The 11,042-nt window shown below is 46.5% G+C and overlaps 1 pseudogene; it reads left to right on the top strand.

Moving 5' to 3' along the window:
• Window positions 1-5,372, top strand: part of LOC120841193 — a 76,942-nt pseudogene extending 71,570 nt beyond the window's left edge.
• Window positions 5,373-11,042: the final 5,670 nt, after the last annotated feature.

Below are 11,042 nucleotides of genomic sequence, written 5' to 3' on the forward strand. Positions count from 1 at the left end.
GAAGTTCTCTCTAGCCGCCGGTGTGAAAACTTGCAAAGCACGCCATTTTTTTTTGTCAAAATTACAACAAATATAAACCATCTTGACGTCACGGACGTCAAAATAATTAAACAAAATCCCGAAATAACGTTATTTTGACGTCCGTGTTGTCACTGCATGGACACGCCCACTGTACTTCGAATCGGTGCCGAATATACGCAGCCTACTTGCAGCCATTGCTGCCGTTGATTCTGGTCGATGGCAATGCGGCTTCCCTCATGTCGCCATGTTTGTATTTATTTTAGGGGTCTTGATATTTGTTTCTTACACACCAAAAATAAATTTAGGGGTCTAATTACTCGTTCTAAAGAGTTACAACAAATGTATAAAGGGTGCCCTCGGTCTGAACACGTGACATTGCAGTTGGTTTCGTTTTGGCTTCAACCCTTCGACTGCAAGAGAAGGTACCGCCGCTTCTTATGCACCGTCCTCAGAATTTACGGCGCTCCGTGGTGGCCAGTGTTGCTGCATCTGTAGGTCATCTTTAAGTTAGAGCTGACAGAGAAAATTTGACCACGGTGCAATGCCGATGTGCGCTGGAAGCTAGATCCGGTTTGTTTTCATTGTTTTCATTTGGTGGGAAAAATCTAACAACAACGCACGTTTAACATGGCGATAGTATTGTTCTGGTTCGACGGGAAGAGGAGAAGCTGCTCGGTTCGCGAGCCCATGTAGTCAAGATTTGACCGGAAAAGTGCACCTGTGATGTGCCCGCAAGACGGAAAGTATCATTCGTAATAGTCGTATGTGCTTGGAAAGCGAAGGGAGTCACAGGCTCCACGAATGCGCAACCACAAGCCGAGGCTCACCACAGCGCTGCGTTGACTTCGGCGATCTCGTGCTGTTTGGTGCAACACGGCGGTGCGAAAAAGAGCTGAAAAGGACGCAGCGAGCGTTTTTAGAATTAAATCTTCCTTCGTTCGTTTCGAAATGTGGAAGTATCCCGACGCATACCGTGAGTAAAAAACTGCGGGCGTTTTCAACAAACTTACGTCGTTTTAATTGAACAATGGACTCCGGATTGTTGTCCTAAATCTGCCGTTTTTATGCTTCGTGTTGGATTGCGTTTGCACAGCGACGCACGCCGCTCGAGTAGATGATTCGGTTTTGCAAACGACCGGTTATACAAACTTTCAGAGAAACTTGAGTCACCATCGATAGTTTCCTGTATATCGCGTGCGAGTTTGTTGCGCTCATTATGCGGTGTGATTAAATTAGGGCAAGATTTCCTACCTTGGGGGGCCTATGTTGCACGTTTGGACTCCCAGGCGAATAGGGAGAAGGAAGTGACGTCAACAACGCTGTTGGGATGTTGGTTGGTGGAGTCGCTGATGACGCCATACGTGTTGCTGCTAAGATACGTTCATTCACATCTACGTCACTTTCTTCTCCCTAGTTGCCTGGGAGTCCAAAACGTGCAACATATAGCCCCCTGCCCACAGATGCATGAGTTGAGACCATTTTTTACGTAGTGAACATGGCTTTTTTACCTCTATTTTGGAAAAAGGCGTTGGTGCATTTATTAACGTACAGTCACTTGAGAGTTAAGGAAATTGGGGAGAGCGAGCAAGCTTTCCCAACTTTGTCCCTGGCTGACGAAGAAACAGCGCACCCTCAAAACAAGCACTCTAATCTTTCATGCACAAGAAAAAAAGAGCCACTTACGCAGCGCTGTGTAAGTGGCTCTTTCTTTCGTGTGCATGAAGGCTTAGAGTGCTTGTTCTGAGGGTGCGCTGTTTCCTCGTCAATCATGAACAACCAACTAACTTTGTCCCTTTTCTCTCTGGCACTGCCCATAATTTCAGTTTCAGTAGGTCTTCCTAGGGTGCCTACATGTGCGCTTTGCTTGGGGTGATGACATCTGGCCATTTTGTTTCGAACGCTTATTTTTATTTTTTGTTCTGAAGCGCGTGAAAGGGTGTGTCCCTGCACGCGCTCGTGGCGCTGACTGTGTTACGGCGACATTTTGTTTCCTGCGATTTCTTTGTATTTTCCCTGTGGGCGCGTGCTGTCGGCATCGGGTACTACAAACGAAGGCATCACCCTAAACAGAAGGGCATTGAGGCACACTAGGTCTTCCTACTACCAGGTACAAACTGGTCTAAAGCAGGTAAAAGCCAGGGGAAGACAGGGCGGTGCGGACTCCGTGTTTTGCGCTTTTCGCAAATGACTGCGTAAATGCTTTTGCAAAATATGCGGACTATTCAAACGATTTTGTTATGCCCGTCGTTTGCGTCTCTCCAGCAAAACAAATAAAATTATCTACAATGGCGCAATCACAATCAAGATTTACGATAACTACGTTTGGTTCGGTAGTCCATGTAGTTGTATTTTTCTCTGCTCTCTGCAACACGTGTTATGACGAAGAGCTCGAACGGTCACGGTTTGTGGTGGCCTACCGTTTGACAGAAACCCGCATCGCCCGCGTCGGCACCGAGGGCACTTGGGATGTTGATGCTCAATCCTTTCATCCGCGGCTTGTCGCCAGCTGATCCTGCTGGTCAACGGTGAGGAAGCGGCGAGAGTGACCTCTTAGGTAAATGTAAATCCTCGTTCATCCAGTTATCCGGTGTCAAAGTGTGGAAGATGTCCAACCTGTACTGAGGGCGGGACCTACGAGCGTTTTCCCTTGCTGTTATAAATCAAACCAGAGCAACGAGATAACTGCCTTGTGTAGTTCAAAATTACAAAGCAATAAGTTTAAACGCTTGCAGTATTCACGAGGGGTACCAGGAAAACGACGTCGACAGAGGGGGAGTTCGCGATTCAGCTTATTGCAGTGCCACGAGCCCGTTAATTTGCAAAATTCGGAAAGATAACGGTATAAAAAAATATATAAATAAATAAAACAAAACGCATTAGCGTTACACCGGTGACCACAAATAACACCGTTCACAAACTCCCAAGCCCGACCGCTCCACTCAACACCGACACGACATACGACAACAAACTGCATCAAAACGCCCCAAAAGAGAAGGCCTCTGCTCCGGTACTGCAACTAGCGAAGTGAACTGTTGGGCGGATGTCCTTCACTAGAATATATAAAAATACTTTGCGCAAGGATTATTGCCATTTATTATTCATAACAAAATGATAAAATCCTAGTAATTTGTTTTTTTCTTTATCTGATTCAAGCTAGTCGGACTGCTCATAACAATGATCTAGCATGAAAATAACAAATATTGGAACTTATCCAGGACCGGTTTAAGATGTATTGCTAATACATCGTTATTTTTCGCAACGGACTAACATTATAGGTTTTGCCTCCGTACTTTTTAAATGCAAACAGTTCTTATGTATGGCTGTTCATTGCGCCGTGATTTGTGTCTCCTATAAATCTGTAACGGTCAGCGACTGAAGAGCTCACCCGCACATGTCAAGCGTATATACGCCGCGGGGAGGAAAGCACGTTGAGTAGAAAGTGTCGCGCGCAACGTTGGTGTTGTGTTTGTCTATACGTCGGTGCTGTGTGATCCGTGGTATTCGTGTTGTCTGTGATATATGTAGGGTTGTTGTCTACTCGCGATCGGTCGTAGCGAATGAATAAACTCGTTGTTGTTGTTGTTTTTTATAGAGCGCTAGAAATATCGCTAGGTGGCGCAAGTTACCGCCCCATTCCAAATAGTTAGTTCGAGCTATTTGTCCATGTAAGTTCGGCACTCGTTTTTTCTGCCTACCGGCTCCGTCGCACTGCCACCGCTGCCGCACTGCGTCGTAGCTACCGACGCCGCCGACCGCCGACGACGCACGTACACACCTTTGCACGTAGCTACGTCCGCCGCTTGGAGTATGTTTACTGTGTATAAAAGACATCGAACGAAAACAAATGCTTCCTGTGTGCTCTCAATCCGACTGAAAGGCGCGCGGCTCGCTGGGCTTGTCTCGACTGTTCTCCGCTGTTGGCCGCAATGTTTTATGAGCAGCACGCTCAGAGCACGCTCAGCCAACACGCTCAGCTGTCATGTGTAGACAGATAACATGCATCACTACGTGTGAAACGAGCACGTTATGACGTGTCCGCCATGGGACAACGGTTTACACGTTTGCGCGTGTTATTTTAGATGCGGAGCATCTCTTGCTCGGGTCTATGTCCCACGGCGTCCGTAGTCCGCACTCACACTACGCATACGCAACTCTCCTCCTTCCCTCTCTCCAACAGCTGCGCGTTACTCTCTCCGCTCTCTCTCTCTCTACCAGCTACGTGCACTTCGCGTGCGTTCGCTTCTACTTACACCGCGCGCGCATGCGCAACTCTCCTACCCTAGTCTCCTCTCCTTCAAGTGTGAATATAAGGAGCGGTAGCGCGCTGTGCGCGTTCAAGGGGAGGTCTACACCGACGCGGCCGCAGAACAGCCGTCACCGGAAGAAACCCGAAGCCCTCTCCGAACATCAATAGCCTGGGTTGACACCACCACCCTCGAAGTGGATGCGTGCGCGCTGCCCCCGGGTGTGGGCGTGAAGGGGGCCGAACTTGAAGCCAATCTACGAGCAGCGATACACGCAGAGGAACGTCACTCTGTCGGAACAAAGGTGACGGACATCACTATCTACACGGACTCCAGGGAGGCATATTTGGAGTGCCGTAACGCAATCAAGAGTCAGAGCGAACGGGTGCGAAATATTCACGACGTCGCGAAACGCCTACTGCATGACAGGAACGTCACACTACGAGTCGACAGGGTCCCGGCACACGCGGGTATCCGGGCGAACGAATGGGCTCACAGCGAGGCACGAGCAGCACTGCGCAGATCAACCGTGTCAGACGCAACCAACAACACAAAAGAGCCCAGACACGCCTTAGCGCCGAGTGAAACTGGCCCGCCGGACGACTTACCAGACTCCGCGGAATTAGCGGCAATTGCCAAGAAGGAACGTAAAGCCATCCTCCTCCGACTGAGACAAGACGCCGCCGCCGCGAACCGTCACAACCGAGAGATTCCACCGATGCCTCCAGACCTGAACCGCAGGGCACAGGTCACCATAAGGCGGATTATCACCAACACCGCCCTCACGCCGGCCATCAGGCAGAAAATGTTCGGCGATGATCCCAAGAAAGGCCAGTGCCGAGCCTGCGCAGTGCCGGCGACCACCTCTTACCTGGTCTGGGAGTGCGCAACCTGTGGCACAGCCCGGGAACGCGTTCTGTCGGAGTTACCGGCAGTACACCGACCCCCCAGCTACATCGACTGGAGTCTACCCTCCTGTGGAAACTCCTGTGGAAGCAACTCTGCCTCTTCGTCCAAGCAGACGGAGGGCCTGGAGCCCTGCTTCTACACGGCCCGCCAAGGAAAGAAATCCCCCGTGTCTCTCCTCCGCCGCTGCTGATGCCGTAGGACAAGAGCAGCCTCGAAAAGCCCCAATAAAGACGTTTACAAACAAACAAACAAAAAGGGGAGGAAGTGGCCGAGTGGGCTAACGTGTCTCAGCTCGGAGCGTGGAGCGAAAGTTTGCGCTGGGAACCTCCTGGATTCGAGTCCCCGCCGCCCCCGCCCGTTTCGATCTGGATGAGTTTCGTACCGGCACGCGTTCGTGTGATCACTACTGCGTGATGCACGTTAAAAATCCCAGGTTAGCGGTTGTACTGCACTGGCTAAATTTCTCATCTACAGCTAAGAGACCGATTACCCGTTGAGGCGCATCTCCATCAAGGCTGTATAAACATAAAGAGCAAACCAATTTCTGCGCGCGTTCAGATCACCGCTGTTGACTCCACTTTACTCCGTTCTTCCGATGAAGTGTGATGGAACGATGCTCCGCATCACCCCATGGTTCCCCTCGGGAAAATGGTGTAATTCTTTTGCTAACAGTGTACTTGATTCTCCTCTCCAAATCGGGTCTCAACTGTACAATTCAAGCACCTCCCAGAGAGGAAACTTTGAATGAACAACTTGTTTCAGCTTGTGTGGACCACGTGAATATACGCACTCACGGCCTTTTAGTTAAATCTGCTCTCATTTCGCAGAAACTGGCAGATGATTACTTTACCGAAGTTTACGATACGCCTCTAGAGACGCCGTTCCGGAAGAAAAGACTTATACAAGTTGTCGATCGGAAATTATTCGACAAATTAATCTCTTGTTATAATTAGAAAAATTTACTAATATATTCAAATCAAGAACTCTACATAAACTTTATCAATCTGTGGCAGACTTTTACAAGGTGTAGTAAAAAAGTAATTACTATCAGAAAGCGACGTGCGGAGCATATATGGTTAAATAATGACAATATCACCGCGATCAAGTATAAAGAGCTATTGCGGACGCGTTGCCGTCGCTCTCCCGGCAACATATACCTGCGAAATGAATTCCGAAGTGTGCGCAACAAAGTTTTGGCATTAATTCACTCCGCTAAACGTAACCACGTTAAGCAGAAGTTCATTGGTTCACGTTATGATCCCCGTGTAACTTAGTATGTTGTAAACGATTTACCCAGGGCCACAGCACGAAACACTCTGTCGATGAGACCATCGCCAGATACTTCCCTTGTAACAAACAGTCCACGGCAAAGGCGTTTAGTGTACATTTCGGGAAAACTTAAAAACTTTCACGCGATATAGAAGTTTGTTTCTCCAAAGAGCTTCGGTGAATGTATCGTCTGCCTTCCTTCCTGAGATTACAGAGCAAGGTCTACATAGTATGTTGCTTAGTTTCAAGCCGGGATTGTCTCCTGGAATTGGTAACGTCGGGATTGCTGATTTGGGTAAAAATTGTGCACCATTGAGGTATCTGATACTAAAGATGTTAAACGGCTTCATAAAGTCAGGTAATATTCCAGAAGAGCTCAAAACAGCAATTGTCAGGCTTTTATATAAAAATTAGGATCGTGGTAACATCAAAAGCTACAGTCCTCTATGTTTCTAGCCTTCACTGGCGAAACTCTTAGAAAAACAATAATCTTATGTCTCCTCAACAGTACGGTTTTGTTATCAGAAAAGGCACCCAACCCTTACTTGAAGACATTTTTTTTATATTCTTCATAATGAATTTGACCATAATCTTTTCACGTGGACGCTTTTTCCCGATGTTTCTAAAACTTTCGACTCAGTCTCACATAAGGGACTTTTAAGAGGGCGCGGTACCTCTATTTATTCGTCCGTTTCAGCCACCAGATGGCGCGCGGATCGCAACGTGGTTGAACGCTAAACTTCTAGATGGCGCAGTATCGAAGTGTGAAAAGGCCCGCGTTATCCGCTGCGTAAAATAGATCCCCGAAATGTGCCGTGTTCTCCCGGCGGAGGAAGTTTCTTCTCCCTCAACCCTCACGCGCGCTTGGTATGTGTGTGGTCAGTCAGCTCAATGTGCATTGCATCGGACGTCAGTGATAATACGCGCGGTGGCCGAGTCCGGCCTCTGCACTGTGTGATGCAGTGGGTGGCGCTCGTTTCTGCTCGGAGGTAGGAATAAAAATGACGGTCCCCTTCTTTATGACGCTCGTTTCTATAGCATGTTTCTTTTATATATATATATATATATCTCAAGTGACCTACAGTACCGCCTCTTCAAAATCGTCCATTGCGGTGAGCGATTGAGAGTCAGGTTAGTATTTTATTTTGGTCAGCACTACACGTTCAATGAAGACTTCGGGCGGCGATGTAAATATGTATTGCTCCCCAAAGTGTGTCCAAGGTGCGCAATGAAAATTGGAAATGGTATTGAAGGCGTCCGACTGTCGGTTGGCAAAATACGTGCGTTAGATTCACTTATTCAATCTTATCATTTTGCCAACGTCTTTTATCTGTTTAGACAAATTACATGGTCGAGTCTATTGATAACCTTAGCTAGATTGGACGTAGGGAGTGTCCGGGCTTTAAATAAATTTGCTTCGTTTATGTGAATGAATAACTGTTTTCTCTTTTCCTTGCTCGGTTCTATGCAAAAATCATTTAGGTGATATGGTAGCGTAGTATGGCGGCGTTTTGCACGCTGACTCGCTATTGCATTCGCTGTGCACTATATGTGTTCAAGCGGAATGTGGCAAATCGTATTTCCGGTCGATATGATAGATTTACTTTGCTACAGTGTTAATTATATTTTCCTGATTTAAACTGGTTCGTCCCTGATCTGAGCCTAAGTTCAAATTCGATGGTGCAGACAGACTTAGTGTCGTAACAGCCGTAATGCGCAGAAAGAAATTGGAACCATGAAAGAAAAACAAAAGGATACGAGGTGGCTCGGTGTTATAGAAGTAATGAGTGTGCAAAGGATGCCATCGTACGTTTTTGTTTTTTTTTTAGCTCTCCGCATTTCTGGGAAACGCTCAAGGTACCAGCAAAGACAGCGAGCTGGCGTGAAATTTCCATCGAGCGGAAAACGAGTGTCACTTTCATTTCATCATGCGCTTTCATTTTGATATGGCTCAAAATGCGCGTGAAATAGTAACAGGTAAGGCAACAAAATTTAGATGTTAGGTCTGGAACACTGCCATACTCAGCCGTGTTGGGGGCATCTCTTGCGAGTCAATACGTCAAAGGTATTGCGCGTCAAACTGTACGTGAGAGTTATCCATTTCAGCGAAACCTTGATTTCGCAAAACTATTGTGCGTTAGAGATATGCATCGTGTTAATCATGTATGACTATACCCTATCTCACTAGTTGCGTGCAGTACTTGGAAGCCACGAGTGAGAAATAAACGACAGTTGATATTGAAGGACAATCGCGACGTGGAAACCCATAAAAGAGGGTCCCGATAAGACGAGAGCTTTCCCTTCTCTTCAAGTGCGTGGGTTACGCTCTCAATCCTGTACCTGTGGTAACACTGCAGACTCCTAAAATCGTCTTCCCTGAAGAACACAGTAGCCTTTAGAATTGGGGGGGTGCTACGCGAAAGCGAGCGACATGTCACGGGAACGAAGGCGAGCAGCTCCGGGCTTTGAAAACGTTCCTAATCGCAACAAATTTTTTTTTTTTTTTTTTTTGTCAAGGCGCAATTTTTTTTTTTTTTTTTTTCTTTTTGTCTACTTTGATACCCCATCAGCGCAAAAACTACCATAAACTAAAAAAAAAAATAGTGGGCATACAACGACAACGCACCCTCTGGGACCCGAGTCAAGGCAAGAACAACTAACTACTAAAAGAGGGAAAAAATCATGTTCGCATACACAGACAGAACGCCTCCATCGAAAGAAATGAATCATGCGCTTGTTCTGCCCGTCTCGTTGTGCGTCTGTCAAAAGCCACAAAGGACGAAGACAATCAGGGCCTACACCACTTCCCGGCTACGTCCCAATCCGGCTGAAGCCTCAATTCGGCTATTGCCTCAATTCGGCTAGAAGTTTAAATTCGGCTGGACGTTCCAGTTCGGCTACATCCTCAATTCGGCTAGAAGTTTCGATTTGGCTGGACGCTTCAGTTCGGCTAGAAGTTTCAATTCGGCTGGACGCTTCAATTCGGCTAAATCTTCACTTCGGCTACAAGTTTCAATTCGGCTCAATGCTTCAGTTCGGCTAGATCCTTGTTTCAATTCGGCTGGACATTCCAAGTTGATCAAGCTAGACGTCCAAGCATAAGTTGCCCCCAATTTTTTTTAGAGAGACGTTAACTATATCTGCATCTTGCCTTAACATTGCAACCTGAAAGCTCAGATAAATAAGTTCAAGTAGCTACGAAGGCTTTGGGCACAGAAAAAATTGTGTTTGTGTTTTTTGTTCTGTGGAGCTGCTGTGCAAACACCAGGCCTCTGAACCAAATTAATTTATTTACTTGCCCAAAAAATGGATTACAGCAGTCCAAAGATTGCTTCTTCCAGTGCTGGCCACTGTTCACGTGAAAGGGACAGGACGCCTTGGCAGCTCCTACGTCTAACTGAGTTGAAGAAAAAAAGAAGATACCTGCATCAATTATGAGACAAAACAATGTGGTAGGGGTTCAATCCAATGATTCACACCTTCAGGAGGCTAAGAGGAATGTAACAGTAGACCTGTAATTTTTTTCAAGGTGACAAATTTGCCTCAAAATTGGCTAAACACACCAGTAGCTATGACTGACCTCGTAACCAAAACCTTACGTCCACGAAAAATTGTTTGGCGACATTTTATATTCAAATTCGGTCCTCATCATATTTTCCAAGTGAAAGTTTCAACTGGCAGTATTAAAAATATGTTATGATAGAGGTTTGGGCGAGCTGGTGTTGCATTATCCTCCACAGTGCAAAAAATTCGCAACCACGCACAGGCACACACAAAAGGAAAAGACATTCATGGAGCACTGACTTGCAACTCAGACTTGTATTTTTCCTTCTCTACCTGCGCCTGTCTCTTTAAACAATAAGATTTTTTTGTTATTTTTGGCTTCATCTGGATGCAAGATAATCTAATTCTTTTTTCTAATAAATTCAGACAAGGTTTAGTGACACAGTTTTCTTCTGACCTCGAAATCTTTTAATAATTTCCCTAATTAGTTAATTATTATTTTTACTTATTGCAGGGTAGTTTTTTCTTCAGTTCTGCTTGACATCTGCAATCTTGGCAATGTATGCCTAAGTGCCCAGAAGTGATTCTGTTTATGTTGTAGTTGTGTTCCCCTAGTCTATGTGACATCAGTATATGTGATGTCGGGGGTGGGGAGGGGTTGGGTTTTGGCAATAGAACTTGTTTCCAACTGATTCGAAAAATTTCGATAGCAACAAATGAAGCCTGCGGAACCCCAAGGGTTCCTCAGCGGCACGAAAGAAATATGTTCTATTCTGTTCTTTGATGTGGTGGTGCTAGCCAGGCTCCAAACGAATAAGAGTTTCGAACGAACCATTTGGGCTTCGTAACGTGAAGAGGGGTAGAGTTTTTATCACGGAGGAAGCCATTAGCCCGCAGATTTTGCGGGACACGCGAAGGCGGCGGAACCTTCTAGATTTCTCCCTTCACCCCGCACAGCCATGATGCGCAGCACGTTCCCGTGGCATCCACGGCTGTGGGTAGCAAGTATGTCAGGGAGCCTTTAAAAAGGTGGGTAAAACAAATTTTTTCAGTGACCGAATCGAGGAGACTGATAGCTTAATCTACCGACACCTG

The sequence above is a fragment of the Ixodes scapularis genome, unplaced genomic scaffold (genome assembly GCF_016920785.2).
Source record: "Ixodes scapularis isolate PalLabHiFi unplaced genomic scaffold, ASM1692078v2 PGA_scaffold1__304_contigs__length_218370807, whole genome shotgun sequence".
Lineage (NCBI taxonomy): Eukaryota > Metazoa > Arthropoda > Arachnida > Ixodida > Ixodidae > Ixodes > Ixodes scapularis.